This window comes from Neovison vison, chromosome 11 (genome assembly GCF_020171115.1).
Source record: "Neovison vison isolate M4711 chromosome 11, ASM_NN_V1, whole genome shotgun sequence".
NCBI lineage: Eukaryota > Metazoa > Chordata > Mammalia > Carnivora > Mustelidae > Neogale > Neogale vison.
The window spans coordinates 124,330,324-124,347,153 of NC_058101.1; positions in this window are offsets into that span (position 1 = coordinate 124,330,324).

Genomic DNA, 16,830 nt, shown 5'->3' on the forward strand with positions numbered 1-16,830 from the left:
CTCTTAACCAGAGGTTGATCGTTTTTCACTAAAATATAGCAAGACAGGGGCACCCAGGTGGCTCAGTGGGTTAAAGCCTCTGCCTTCTGCTCCAGTCGGTATTCCAGGGTCCTGGGAACAAGCCCTGCATCAGGCTCTCTGCTCGGTGGGGAGCCTGCTCCCCACCCCCTCTTCCCTCCCCCCGCCCCGCTCCTGCCTGCCTCTCTGCCTACTTGTGATCTTTGTCAAATAAATAAATAAAATCTTTTTAAAAAGTATAGCAAGACAGTCTCCAGTTGATGGTGCAGGATCATCTATTTTCTTGATGTTGGGAGTTTTTCTCATTGTTCCACTAACTGCCAAATTCAGCACTTTGTTTTCTGTTCTCATTTGCATCTCTAACTTTTCAGCATTTGATGTTGTTGAGTGTCCCTCCCTCATTTGCTTCCCTTCTTTAGCATTCTCTCTGACTTTTATATCAAAATTTTCCATCTCTTTCTCTGTAAGTCTTTTCTATCTAAAGTTCTGATATCATACTTTATCCATATTAACAAGCTTCTCTGTGAAAAAGACCCAAATTTTTGACTCTTTAGCCCTATCCATTTTTCCAATCTCTTATCCCATATTTCCAACTCTGATTTCTAGTTAACCTTACTTGACTGTCTTCAATTGTCTTTAATTCAGCAAGTTAAAAACAATGAACTGAAACCAGCTTCTCCCTTTGGCCTTCCTATATCTGGAATAGTTCTATGTTCTCTGAGTCTCAGGTGCAGGACATTGGTGTCTTCTCCAACTCCTCATTTACTGTCCTCCACATCCAGTAAATTATCAAGTCACAAGGAGTCCAGTTCTACAATATTTTGCAATCAGTACTGCTATCCATCCCCTATTCCCACTGCTGCCTAAATCATAAGGAAACATTTCAGCTCTTCCTTCTGTCCCTTGAACCTTCCACTCCCGTCCATTTTAGGTTCTTTTGTCAGAATATTCTTCATGTGATCATCTTCTGATCATGTCTTCTACCTTCTCAAAACCACCAAATGTTTCTAATTATACTCTGGGTTATGTGCTTGTGCATCTAGTCTCTTCTGACATCAAGCAAATTAAATTACTTGTCATTCCTCAAACATGTTCCCATAGATTTCAGCCTGTGTCTTGAGTTGTGCAAACACACAGACTTCTGCCACTGAAGTTCTCTTTATTCTTCAAGTTCTGCCTCAAATATTACCTCATTCACAAAGCCTTTCTTAATTCCCAATCCCACTTTTCGTCCCTGTAGTTTTCTATCATCCTCATGCTATTTTGTGTCTGTATTATGCCACTTTTCCTACTCTGTGTTTTTATAATTTTTGTTAGTTTACCTTAGTTCTTTCTGCTTGCTTTTAGTGAAACTAAAATCTTCTATAGGCAGGCACTATGTTTTACTTACTTGGGTACCTACTCCTCTCTAGTACCTGGGATAGTGCCTGAAACATATTAAGAACTCTGTAACTATTTATTGGACCACAGCAATCTTAGTAGGATGTCTGACACAGAGAGAAGGAAATTTGAGGATGGAAAGGAGAGTTGTCTGATTTCCTGATGCTTCCGGAAGGGCTTCTTCAATGTATCTTTCACCATCTGGCACATAGTAGATATCTTAGATTTCTCCATGGCTCTGTACAACAATGTTTTGTTTTGTTTTTTGTCTTTTTCTGCTGAGTGGGCAAAGAAATCTTTAGAGTTGTCTGTTGAGATTTCACTAGATTTTACATCTAGTAAAAAATCAGATTGGTTGGAAAGTAAACACCACAGAGGTCCACTTGACAAAAACAGAGCAAAGGAAACAGGAAATTCTGGTTGATGAGAAGTATCTACTGATGTGAGCTATTGAGTTGTATACGAATGTTCCTAGCATAGTACTAATATTAAGTAAGGCTTTATAAGCATTTCACTTTTCCTCTTCCCTTCATATCGTCTTATCTCCTTCCTTCTAGTCCTTAACACCAAAAATTCTTCAAACCCTGCTAGGACCAACAATTCATTGATACTTTTTTTTTTTTTAAAGACTCATTTTTCTTAAGAGCAATTTTGGATTCATAGCAAAATCAAGAGCAGAGTGAGTACATTTCCCATATACCCTCTGCTCCCACATGTACATAGCCTTCCCCATCATCAACATTTCCCACCAGAGTGGTATCTTTGTTATGACTGATGATCTAGAGTAATATATCATAATTACCCAAAGTATACATTGGGGTTCAATCTTGTACATTCTTTGGGTTTGGGAAAATGTATAATGACATGTATCCATCCTTGCAGTAATAATACATAGTAGTTTTCCCTAAAATTTCTCTCTTCTCTCCCTGTTCACCTCCTTACATCCAACCCCTGGCAACCACTAATCTTTTACTGTCTCCATAGTTTTGCCTTTTCTAGAATGGCATATATAGTTGGAATCATGAAGTATGTACTTTTTTGAGATTTGCTTCTTTTACTTAATAGTACACATTTAAGTTTCCTCCACATCTTTTCATGGCTTGATAACTCATTTCTTTTTAGTGCTGAACAATATTCCACTGTTTAGATGTACCACAGTTTATTAATTCACTCATCTTCTGAAAGGTATCTTGGTTGATTCCAAGTTTTAGCAATTATAAATAAAGTTTCTATAAACATCTGTGTGAAAGTTTTTGTGCAGGCAGGCTTTGTTTTAAACTCCTTTTTGTAAATACCAATGAACATGATTACTGAATTATGTTTAAATTTATAAGAAAATTTTAAACTCTGTTCCAATCCCATGATCATTCCCCTTATCAGTGAATGAGAGTTCTTATTGCTCCACATCCTCACAAATATTTAGTGTTGTCAGTGTGATAGATTTTGACCATTCTAATAGATATGTACTGTTATCTTGTTGTTTTAATTTGCATTTCTCTGATGAAAAATGATGTTTAGCATCTTGTCATATGTTTGCCATCTGTATATGTTCTTTTGTGAGATGTCTATTAAAGTTTTTGGCCTATTTTTTACTCAGGTTTTTTGCTTTCTTATTGTTGAGTTTATTTTTTTATTTTTATTTTTTTAAAGATTTTATTTATTTGACAGACAGAGATCTCAAGGAGGCAGAGAGGCAGGCAGAGAGAGAGGGGGAAGCAGGCTCCCACTGAGCAGAGAGCTCGATGCGGGGCTCGATCCCAGGACCCTGAGATCATGACCTGAGCTGAAGGCAGAGGCTTTAACCCACTGAACCACCCAGGCGCCGCTTATTGTTGAGTTTAAAGTGTTCTTTGTATATGTTGGATAACAGTCCTTTACTAGATGTATGTTTTGTAGATATTATCTCCCACTCTGTGGCTTATCTTCTCATTCACTTGACAGTGTCTTTTGCAGAGTAGAAGTTTTAAATTTTAATGAAGTCCAGTTTATCAATTTTTTCATGGAGTGTGCATTTAGTGTTGTATCTTAAAAGTCATTTTCACATGCAAGTTCATCTAGGTGTTCTTCTGTTATCTTCTAGGATAGGAATTTTTATAATCTTCTTTGAATTAGTTTAGTCCTCTTTATAAAACTTTAGTTAATTTTGAGTTAATTTTTGTGAAGTGTGTAAGGTCTGTGTCTAGATTGTTTTTTTACATATGGATATTCAATTGTTCCAGCACCATTAGCTATAAAGACTACATTTTTAACCTTTGCTCCTTCATCAAGGATTAATTGATTATATTTTTGTGGGTTTATTTCTGGGCTCTCTATCTTGTTCTATTGATCTATTTGCCTATTCTTTTGCCAATATCATAGTGTTTTTATTACTGTAGCCTTATAGTAAGTCTCAAAGTCAGGTAGTGTCAATCCCCCATTCTTCAATATTGTGTTTGCTATTCTGGAGCTCTTGACTCTCCATATAAACTTTAGAATCAATTTGTCAATATTCACAAAATAATTTGCTAGTATTTTAGTTGGTATTGCATTGACTCCATAGTTCAAGTTGAGAAAAATTTATATCTTGACAACATTGAGTTTTCTTTTTTTAAAATATTTTTTTATTTTTTTAAAAAAATAAACATATAACATATTATTAGCCCCAGGGGTACAGGTCTGTGAATCGCTAGATTTACACACTTCACAACACTCACCATAGCACATACCATCTCCAATGGTATCTCCACCACCCTCTCCCTCCTTCACCCCCAGCAACACTCAGTTTATTTTGTGAGATTAAGAGACTCTTAATTTGTCTCCCTCCTGATCCCATCTTGTTTCATTTTTTCCTTCCCTACCCCCCAAGCCCCCACATTGCCTTTCAAATTTCATATCAGGGTGATCATATGATAACTGTCTGTCTCTGATTGACTTATTTCACTCAGAATAATACCCTCTAGTTCCATCCAGGTTGCTGCAAAAGGCAAAATTACATTTCTTTTGATGACTGTGTAGTATTCCATTGTGTGTGTGTGTGTGTGTGTGTGTGTATCACATCTTCTTTATGTATTCATCTGTTGGTGGACATCTAGGTTCTTTCCATAGTTTGGCTATGGTGGACATTGCTGCTATAATGTGGAAAACCCAAAAGATTCCACTCCAAATTTGCTAGAACTTGTACAGGAATTCAGTAAAGTGTCAGGATATAAAGTCAATGCACAGAAATTGGTTGCATTTCTATACACCAACATCAAGTCAGAATAAAGAGAAATTAAGGAGTCAATCCAATTTACAATTGCACCCAAAACCAGAAGATACCGAGGAATAAACCTAACCAAAGAGGCAAAAAATCTGTACTCAGAAAACTACAAAGTACTCATGAAAGAAATTGAAGAAGACACAAAGAAATGGAAAAATGTTCCATACTCATAGATGGAAGAACAAATATTGTGAAAATGTCTATGCTACCTAAAGCAATCTACAGATTTAATGCAATCCCTATCAAAATACCATTCATTTTTTCCCCAAAGAAATGGAACAAATAATCCTAAAATTTATATGGAACAAGAAAAGACCTTGATTAGCCAGAGGACTGGTGAAAAAGAAAGCCAACGTTGAAAAAGAAAGCCAACATCACAATTCCAGACTTCAAGCTCTATTACAAAGCTGTCATCACCAAGACAGTATGATACTGGCACAAAAACAGACACATAGATCAATGGAACAGAATAGAGAGCCCAGAAATAGACCCTCAACTCTATGGTCAAGTAATCTTCAACAAAGCAGGAAAGAATGTCCAATGGAAAAAAGACAGTCTCTTCAAGAAATGGTGTTGGGAAAATTGGACAGCCACATGCAGAAAATTGAAACTGGACCATTTCCTTACACCACACACGAAAATAGACTCCAAATGGATAAAGGACCTCAATGTGAGAAAGGAATCCATCAAAATCATTGAGGAGAACACAGGCAGCAACCTCTTTGACCTCAGCCACAGCAACTTCATCCTAGGAACATCGCCAAAGGCAAGGGAAGCAAGGGCAAAAATGGACTATTGGGACTTCATCAAGATCAAAAGCTTTTACACAGCAAAGGAAACAGTTAACAAAACCAAAAGACAGCCTGCAGAATGGGAGAAGATATTTGCAAATGACATATCAGATAAAGGGCTAGTATGCAAATTCTATAAAGAACTTATCAAACTCAACACCCAAAGAACAAATAATCAATCAAGAAACGGGCAGAGGATATGAACAGACATTTCTGCAAAGAAGACATCCAGATGACCAAAAGACACATAAAAAGTGCTCCACATCACTCAGAATCAGGGAAATACAAATCAAAACCACAGTAGATACCACCTCACACAAGCCAGAGTGGCTAAAATTAACAAGTCAGGAAATTAGAGGTGCTGGTGAGGATGTGGAGAAAGGGAACCCTCCTACACTGTTGATGGGAATGCAAACTGGTGCAACCACTCTGGAAAACAGCATGGAGGTTCCTCAAAAAGTTGAAAATAGAGCTACCCTACGATGACCCAGCAGTCGCACTACTGGTTATTTACCCTAAAGATACAAATGTAGTGATCCGAAGGGGCATGTGCATCCAGGAGTTTTTTTATTGATTGGTTCAGATTTCTACATAAATGATAAAGTTACCGCGAAGAAAAAGAGTTCTATTTTTCTTTCCCAATTTGCGTACATTTTATTTACTTTTTCTTCTCTGATTGAATTAGCTAAAATTTACAGTATGATGTTGAAAAAGAGAAGTTGAGGGGACATCCTTGCTTTATACCTAATCTTAGTGGTGCTTTGAGATTCTCATGGTTAAGTATGATGTTAGCTGTAGGTTTTTTGGTAAATAATCTTTACCAAGTTGAGGAAGTTTCCCTCTATCTCTAATTGACTGAGTGTTTTTATCATAAATAGGTGTTTGATTTTGTCAAATGTTTTTTCTGCATCTATTCATATGACCATGTGATTTTTTTTTTCTTTTAGCCTGTTGATGTAATGAGTTATGTTTGATTTTTGAATGTTGAACCAGTCTTGCATACCTCAGACCAATCTCACTTGGTCATTGTGCATAATTATTTTGTTGGGTCTGATTTGTTACTATTTTGTGGAGGATTTTTGTATCTATGTTCATGAGATATATTGCTCTGTAGTTTTCTTTTCTTATAATGTCTGTCTGGTTTTGGTATAAGGGTAATACCAACATCACAGAATAAATTAGAAAGTATCTCTTCTGATTCTATCTCCTGAAAGAGATTACAGAGAATTGATGCAATTTATTCCATTAATATTTGGTAGAATTCACCAGTAAACCCATCTAGGGCTGGTGCTTTCTGTTTGTAAGGTTGTTAATTATTAATTTAGTTTTTTAACAGACATAAACCTATTCTGATTGTTTCTTTTTTTTTTCCTTTTTTTTTTTTTAAAGATTTTATTTATTTATTTGACAGAGATCACAGGTCGGCAGAGAGGCAGGCAGAGAGAGAGGAAGGGAAACAGGCTCCCTGCTGAGCAGAGAGTCCAATCTGGGACTCAATCCTAGAATCCTGGGGTCAAGACCTGAGCTGAAGGCAGAGGCTTTAACCCACTGAACCACCCAGGCTCCCCCTGAATGTTTCTTGTGTGAGTTGGAAAATTGTGTCTTTGGAGGAATTGGTCCATTTTATCTATATTATCAAATTTGTGGGCATAAAATTTTTTATAGCATTCCTTTATTTATCTGTTTAATATCCACAATCTGTAATGATGTCTGTTTTTCTCATTTCTGATATTGGTAATTTATATCTTTTCTTTTTTCCTGTTACTTAGCCTTGTGAGTGGCTTATCACTTTTATTGATCTCTTCAAATATCAGGTTCCATCTTATCAATTTTTTTGTTGATTTCCTATTTTTGATTTCATTGGTTTAAAGAATTCTTATTATTTCTTTTCTTCTGCTTACTTTGGCTTTAATTTCCCCTTTCTTTTTCAGTTCCTAAGTGGATGATCTATCATTTTTAAGGTGTCTTTCTCCTGTGGCTAACCTATGTTTTGGTTTCCTTTCTGTTATGAATTGAATTGTGTCCCTCCCAAATTCGTATGCTAAAGTTTTCCTAGTACCTCAGAATTATACCTTAATTGAACCTTTATAGAAATAATCAAATTAAAGTAAGGTCATCAGTATGGGTTCCAATCCAATATAATTAATATCCTTATAGAAAGGGACATGTTGGGCACAGACACTCACAGGGAAAATTCCATGTTAACATGAAGATAATGAACTAGAAACTAAGGAGAGAGGATTGGAACACCCTTTCCTTATATTCCTCAGAAAGAACCAACTCTGTCACCTTGATTTTGAACTTATGGCCTCCAGAACAGAGACACAATAAATTTCTCTTGTTTAAACCACAGAGTTTGTGGTACTTTTTTACAACAGCCTCAGGAAACTATGTGTCTCCCTACCAGCAGAGATGTCATTTTCTGTCATCATTATTACCCCACAAATCCCTTATTACAGTTTATGTTTGTCATAGTTGTCTGGCAGACTACCTCTTCCTTACCATTCTGGTTTAGTCTAATTCTTTGTCGACTTTGGACCTGAACTTTTGCAGTAGAACACCATGAAAGCAAAATACATCCATGCCTACTGGTCTCACTTGTAATCGAAATTGGCTAACCTCAACTAGGCCCATGGTGATGCTCAGCTACCATACCACATTTCCCTAGTGTCCATTCATGCTTCTACTATCTGAAATGACCACTATACACCTTCTGTTATCTCTTCCATAACAACTCCTTTCCAACCAGATGCTCTGGTGATGGCCTTGCTACCAAGCTCACTAAGAAAAATGGGGGAAATTAGAAGAGAACTGTGTGTTCTCCACCATACCCTAATACCCCAGCATGTGACTGTGTTTAAAGATAGGGCCAATAAAGAGATAATCAAGTTAAAACAAGGTGATTAGGGTGGGCCCTAATCTAATATGACTGTTGTCTTTATAATAAGAATGATCAGGACACAGACCCAGACAAAGGAAAACATGTGTGAAGACACAAGGAGAAAATGGCCAGCTACAAACCAGGCTGAGAGGCCTAGAGGAAACCAATCCTGCTGGTACCTTGGAACTTAATCACTAAGAACTGTGATAGATTTTTGTTGTTTAAGCCTTCTAGTCTATAGGACTTTATTATGGTAACCCTAGCAAACCAGTACAAGCCTACATACATATTCTAATTTCTATTACCTTAAACAGCCTGACCCTTTCTTGATTCCTCATTTCCCAGAATTTGCTTCTTCTTTCCTATTTCTTTACAGAACAACTGAGCTTTTCTATTGACTCTCCACTTCCTGTTCTCCTAGTTTCTCTTCTACCTCGTTTTCTGATCCCTAAGCCTCCCAGGACTTAGTCCTTTAACTTTTCTGTTTTTCTTTCCATACTTATTTCCTACATGAATTAATTTAGTCTCATGTTTTCTAAACACAATCCACAAGCTAACAATAACTCAGTTCATCTTTCCTGCTTAGATCTCTCTCTGTACCTCAGGTCATTATTAAAAAGGGGGAAACTGCTTGTCCATCCTTAACTGAATATCTGATTGCACACTCAGTACTTCTGCTTAGAAGTCTAGTAGCCACCTTGAAATTAATAGAACCCAAACTGAACTCCTTATTTTCAACTTCCATCCCCTAAAAACCCAAATATTTCTCTCCCACTGTCTTCTCTATCTCACAGAAGCTACTCCATCCTTCCAATTGTCCATGAAAATGACAGAAAATACAACAAAACAAAAAATCTTAGGGTCATCCTTGAATCCTCTCATTCTCTCATTCTGCTTATATAATCTAGAAGCAAATCCTGCTGAATTTACCTTCCAAATATATTCAGAATCTGACCACTTCTTACCACTACCTCCACCATCACCTCTCTGGTCCAAATCCTCCAACTTCTCTCATCAGATTATTGCAATTGCCACCTAACTTTCCTGCTTCTATCTGGTGACATTTGCAATTGCCTACCACCTTCATTTTAACCTCAATACAGCAAGTAGAGTGATTCATTAAAAATATCAAGTTGTTGGGGCGCCTGGGTGGCTCAGCGGGTTGAGCCGCTGCCTTCGGCTCAGGTCATGATCTCAGGGTCCTGGGATCGAGTCCCACATCGGGCTCTCTGCTCAGCAGGGAGCCTGCTCAATCTTCTTGCCAGAAAGACCCTTTCTGACTCCTATACAAAAACAATCCCCTCCCTTTGTGTCTCCTACATCTCCCTAACTTTTTTTATTTAAATGCTTTATTTATTTGAAGGATAGAGAGAGAGAGGGAGAACAAGCAGGAAGGACAGAGGGAGGTAGAGATTCTCAAGTGGACTCTGCACTCTGTGCTGAGCATGGAGCCCAATATGAGGTTCCATTTCATGACCCTGAGATCACGACTTGAGCCAAAACCAGGAGCTGGGCACTTAAGTGATTGCACCACCAAGGTGCTTGATCTCCCTATCTTCTTAACTATGTTTCTGCCCATAAGTATTATTATTATCAGTCATGAGATATATCTACTTGTTTGTTTTCTTATTATACATTTTTTCCTCACTGCAATTATTATAAACTTCATGCAGTTAGGAACTTTATCTGTTCATTCACTGTTGAATCACTGACCGACTGATTGATGAATTTTATATAGCTATAAACCAACCTGAAATCTGTAACCCAAGGGCTTCGGACTCTTCTGTGAATCAAGCATTGGATGTGCCTGCCAGCTTCTGGGGGTATAGAGGAGATGTGAGGAGGTTTCAAAAACCATTTAAGTCACTCCTCTTAAAGAACTTTTTTGTTAGGCTTGTAAAACAATTCTAATACACATGACACAACAATGATTTTCATGGGTGGAGTTAGGGATATATCCTGGAAAGCTCATGCAGTCAGGCACAACTTCTGCAGGCAAGAGCATTTTGATCCAGCTCTTGAAGGATTTGATAGAAGAACAGTGTGAGCTGTGGCAGAGGGGTGGGAAGGAGGCCAAGGTTTCAAGAATATATTTATATGTTTGAGTTGTATTCCTATATACTTTTAGCCACTGCTTGTTCTTACCACAAAGATAATACACACACACATATATTTACAAAATAGCATATTAGTTTATTAAATGTTTTGTAACTTTTAAAAACGAACAGTAGATTTCTAGGGAAGGTGGTGAAGTGGGAGGATACTAAACTCAACTTGCCCCACGTATACTACTAGGTAACATTCATATCAGTGCAAATAACCAAGAAAACAATTCCTAGACTGACAGAAAAGATTCTTTATAACTAAATACAGAGAAGAGACCACATTGAAGAGGAGAGGAAGGCCAGAGATATGGTCAGGAGTCAAACAGAACTGTGGGACTGTCTGTGGGAGGGAAGGACTCGTGGACATGGAGAGGGGAGAGGACTGAACCCCCATACCAGAGCAATCTACATAGGGAAGATGAATCCCCATACCATTTGGCTTTGAAACCCAGAGGAGACTGGAGAGGCTTAACACCTGGAACTTTAAAAATCATCAGCCTCGGGCGCCTGGGTGGCTCAGTGGGTTAAGCCGCTGCCTTCGGCTCAGGTCATGATCTCAGGGTCCTGGGATCGAGTCCCGCATCGGGCTCTCTGCTCAGCAGGGAGCCTGCTTCCTCCTCTCTCTCTGCCTGCCTCTCTGCCTACTTGTGATCTCTCTCTGTCAAATAAATAAATAAATAAAATCTTTAAAAAAAAAAAATCATCAGCCTCTGCTATGGGAGGGCAGAATCCCTGCCCTTAAAGAGACAGCACAACAAACAGCTCTGCTGAGATATAGTAGAGAAGTGGAAGTTTGAAAAAGTCCTAGGTGTATGGGAAGGAGTTTTATTTATTAATCTCAGAGCATGTACTGGAGGGGCAGGGATCATTGTGAGACTTCTCCATGAACAAAAGAGCCAGTGGGCAACATTTACCTCTCTTAAAAACCACCCTAGATACACAGACACCTGTGGGAACCAGCAGAGAATTAACACTCTCCACCTAGTTTGCTGGCACTTTGCACCTTGCTCCTGCATTCTCTGGCAGACATGACCCCTCCTCATCAGTTTTCCCAGGCAGCTGCAGCTCTCCTCCTGGAGCAGACCAATGGGGACCTTGCTAACAGTGTCCCCTGCTCCTGTGCTCTCCTGAGGATTATTCCTGTCCATCCTGGCTTAGGAAGGCATTTTCCAGATGGCTGCTGATCCCCTCTCACAGTGGACCTTGCTGTGTTCCGATCTTACTGGCACCAGGTATCTTGTCCGCACTTTCTCATTCACATCTGCCCCCTTCCAATATGCCCTTGGTTTGGTTCTACTGCATCTTGACAAATGCCTGGTTTGACTCAACCCAAGCCCCAAACAACCCTAGACCAGCTCATTTACAACACAGGGACCAAATCCTGCTCACAACAGGCAAAGAGGACCATTGTAGATGTCTGGACTGAAGGCAATTGTGTCCCAGCCACGAAAATATACAATAGTAGGGTACACACGAGACACATAGGAGGAACCTCTAAAGCACCAGGTTCGGGTGCTTTACTTGAGGTTCTCACTGAGGACATTTTTATAGATATACTTAATTTTACTGCTTTTGTCCTTCTTACTTTTCTTACTCCTACCCACAGTGTTTCCTTCACCCTCAAAGAGCCCCCTCTAACATTTCTTTATGCTTTATGCTAACTCAATCTTTATGCTTTCTCTCTCTTATTTGAGGTTCTCACTGAGCTTCTCCACTCCTCCCAAGTCCAGTGAGTATCTTCATGATCATTCTTTTGAATTCTCTATCAGATATATTACTTCATCTCCATTTTGTTTAGTTCTCTTGCTATGATTTTGTCCTATTCTTTCATTTGGGACATATTCCTCTGTCTCTTCATTTTGTCTGTCTATTTCTATGTGTTAGGAAACTCATTATATTTCTTATACTTGAGAGTAATGGTCTTATGAAGAGAAGGTCCTGTTGTGCCCAAAGTGCAATGTCTTCTGTTCACCCAAACCTGGTGCTTTAGAGGTTCCTCCTATGTGTCTCGTGTGTACCCTACTATTGTATATTTTCGTGGCTGGGCCACAATTGCCTTCAGTCCAGAAGTAGGGAAGAGAGAAGCAAAGAATGGGTTCAAACTTAAGTGACCATCCACATATTATGAACTGCTATATACATAAAATATTATATATAAATGTAATCATGACCACAGTAAAAACTGGTAATAGATATCTATGTAAAAAATAAAGAGGTAGGAATCCAGGTATATCACTAAAGAAAGCCACAAAGAAAGCCAAAGTGAGAGAAGAGAGCAAGAGAAGAAAGGAATAAAGAAGAACTAGAAAAACAACCATAAAACAAGTAACAAAATGGCAATAACTGCATACCTATCAAAAATTACTTTGACTGTAAATAGATTAAAGGTTCCAATAAAAAACATAGGGTGATGGAATAGATCAAAAAGCAGGACCCAACTACATGCTGCCTATGAGAGACTCATTTCAGACCTAAAGACACATATAGATTAAAAATGAAGGGATGGAAAAACATTTATCATGTAATGGCAGTGAAAAGAAAGCCTGAATAGCAATACTTACATCTGACAAAATAGACTTTAAAACAAAGACTGTATCAAGAGACAGAAAGGGACATTATATAATCATAAAGGGAACAATCCAACAAGAAAATAAAACAATTGTAAATAATTATGCACCTCACATTTGGGGGTTCCCAAATATATAAAGTAACTAATAACAAACATAAAGGAAACAACTAATAGCAAGACAAAAATAGTAGGGAACTTTAACATCCCTCTTATGCCTGTGGATACACCACCCAAACAGAAAATCAACAAAGAAAGAAAGGCTTTGATAGACAGGTTGAATTAAATAGATCTAACAGATATATTCAGAACATTCCATCCTAAAATATCACAATACACATTCTTTTCAAGTGTGCATGGAACATTCTCCAGAATAGATCAAATATTAGGCCATAAAACAAGTCTCAACAAATTCAAAAGGATTGAAGCCAAACCATGCATCTTTTCCAACCACAACACTATGAGACTAGAAATCAATCACACGAAAAAATCTGGGAAAAGCCCAAATACATGGAGGTTAAATAACATGCTACTAAATAATCAATGGGTAAACCATAAAATCAGAGGAAATAAAAAAATGAAAATGATAATGAAACATGGTCCAAAATCTTTGAGATGCAGCAAGCTGTTCTAAGAGGAAAGTCTATAGCAATATAGGCCTACCTCAAGAAACATGAAAAATCTCAAATAAACAACCTATCCTTATACCTGAAAGAGCTAGAAAAAGAAGAACAAACGAAACCCCAAACCAGGGATGCCTGGGTGGCTCAGTCGGTTAAGCATCTGCCTTCAGTTCAGGTCATGATTCCTGGGTTCTGGGATAGAGCCCCAGGTCAGGCTCTCTACTCAGTGGGGGGCCTGTTTCCCTCTCTCCCACTGCCCCTCCCCCTGCTTGTACTCTCTTTTTCTCTCAAATAAATAAACAAACAAAATCATAAAAAAAACCAAAAAAACCCAAACCAGAAGAAAGAATGAAATAATAAAGAATAAAGCATAAAGAAATGAAATAAGAACTAAAAACAAAACAAACAAGCAAAAAAAAACAATCAATGAAGCCAAGAGCTGGTTCTTTGGAAAGATTACCCAAATTGATAAATCTTTAGCCAGATTCAGAGAAAGAGAGAGAGAGATAACTCAATTAACAAAATCAGAAAAGAAAGAGGAGAATGAACAACTGACACCACAGAAATACAAAGGATTATAAGAGAATGTTATGGAAAATTATAAGCCAACAAACTGGACAACCTAGAAGAGATGGATAAATTCCTAGAAATGCGTGACTTTCCAAAACTGAATCAGGAAGAAATAGAAACTTGAACAGACTGATTATCAGCAATGAAATTGAATCGATAATCAACTACCAACAAACAAAATCCAGTACCAGGTGGCTTCACGGGTGAATTCTACCAAACTTTTAAAGAGATGTTAATACCTATTCTTCTCAACCTATGCCAAAAATAGAAGAGGAAGGAAAGCTTCCACATTCATTCTATGAGGCCAGCATTACCTTGACACAAAATCCAAATAGAGACACTACAAAAAAAGAGAACCACAGGTCAATATCTCCAAAGAACATAGATGCAGAAACAAAAAAAACCCCAAATATTAGCAAACTGAATCTAACAACACATTAAAAAAAATCATTCCTGACAATCAGATGGAATTTATTCCTATGATACAAAGGTAGTTCATATTCACAAACCAATCAATGTGATACGTCACATCAATAAAAGAAAGGATAAGAACCATATGATGATTTCAATAGATGCAGAAAAACATTGACAAAGCACAACATCCATTCATGATAAAAACCCTCAACAAAGTAAGTTTAGAGGGAACATACCTCAAATAATAAAGGACATATATGAAAAACCCACAGCAAACATAGTTGATGGTGAAAAACTATGAGGTTTTCCCTAAGATCAGGAACAAGACAAGGAAGTCCATTATTATACTCTTATTTAACATAGTATTGAAAGTCCTAGCTACAGCAATCAGACAGGAAAAGGAAATAAAAGGCATCCAGATTGATAAGGATAAAGTGAAACTTTCACTATTTGCATGTGACCTGATACTATATGTAGAAAACTGTAAAAACTCTACCAAAAATCTACTAGAACTGATAAATGAATTCAGCAAGGCTACAGGATACAAAATCAACATACAGAAATCTATTACATTTCTATGCACTAATAATGAAGCAGCAAAGAGAGAAATTAAGAAAGCAATCCCATTTACAATTGTACCAAAAAGAATAAAAAACACAAAAAACAACAAGCTTCATGAGGATGTGGAGAAAAAGGAATCTTAGTGCGCTCTTTGTGGGAATGCAAACTGGTGTGGCCACTGTGAAAAACAGTATGGAGGTTCTCAAAAAATTAAAAGGAGAACTACCGTATAAGCCAGTAATTCCATTATTGGGTAGTTACCCAGAGAATACAAAAATACCAATTCAAAGGGAAAAATGCGCCCTGATGTTTATAGCAACGTTATTTATAATGGACAAACTATGCAAGCAGCCTAAGTGCTCATTGATAGATGAATGAATAAAGAAGAGATGGTGTGCATATGTGTGTGTGTATATATGTATACACACATATATATGAAATATATAAAATATATATGTATATGAAATAAATATTTTAATAAATATCTATAAATATTTGTAAATATATAAATTTATAAATAAAACATATAAACAAATTTTTAAAAAAGATTATTTATTTATTTATTTGACAGACAGAGATCACAAGTAGGCAGAGAGGCAGGCAGAGAGAGAGGAGGAAGCAGGCTCCCTGCTGAACAGAGAGCCCGATGTGGGGCTCCATTCCAGGACCCTGAGATCATGACCTGAGTCGAAGGCAGAGGCTTTAACCCACTGAGCCACCCAGGTACCCCATTATAAATTTATATACAATAAATACATGAATATAAATAAATATAAATATTTATAAATATTCATAATGTAAACATGAATACATGTAAATTTATATTTATAAATATATCATAAATATATAAATAAATTTATAAATTTATAAATAAATTTAAATATATAAATAAATTCACATTTATTTTTTATAAATATATATATTTCATGAAATATATAAATGATGGAATATTACTCAGTCATAAAAAAGAATGAAATCTTGCCATTTACAACAACATGGATGGATCTAGAGGGTATAATGAATACTAAGTGAAATAAGTCAGTCAGAGAAAGACAAATACCATATGTTTTCACCCATATACAGGATTTAAGATACAAAAAAAATGACCAAATAAAAAAAAAAAGACCAGAAAACAGACTCTTAACTATAGAGAACAAACTGATGGTTACCAGAGCAGGGGAAATGGATGAAATAGGTGAAGGGGATTAAGAGCATGGTTATCATGATGAGCACTGGTTAATGTGTATGATTGTTGAATCATAATAGTGTACACCTGAAACTAATATAACAATGTATGTTAAGTATCCTGGAATTAAAGAAAACTAGCAATAGAGTAACAACAACTTTCCAGGACAAATTACATCTAGTTTTAATGAATTTTTTTCCTCATCTATAAAATAAACATAGTAATACCTTCTTCATCAGGTTGGTAGAAGAGTCAGTACAGCCTAGTGGGTTCAAATTCTGGCTCTGCTACTTTTTAGCTATGGGACTTTGGACAAATAGCAGCCTCTCTGTGCCTTAGTTTCCTCATATGTAAAATGAGGTGATAATACTTACCCTGTAGGGTTAAGAATGCAGTAAGTGAATAGATGTAAAGTGCAAGGACAGAGGCTAAACATCACCAGGGCTCTGTAAAGTGTGGCTGTTTTTATTATTAAAGGAGGATGAACTATGATAATG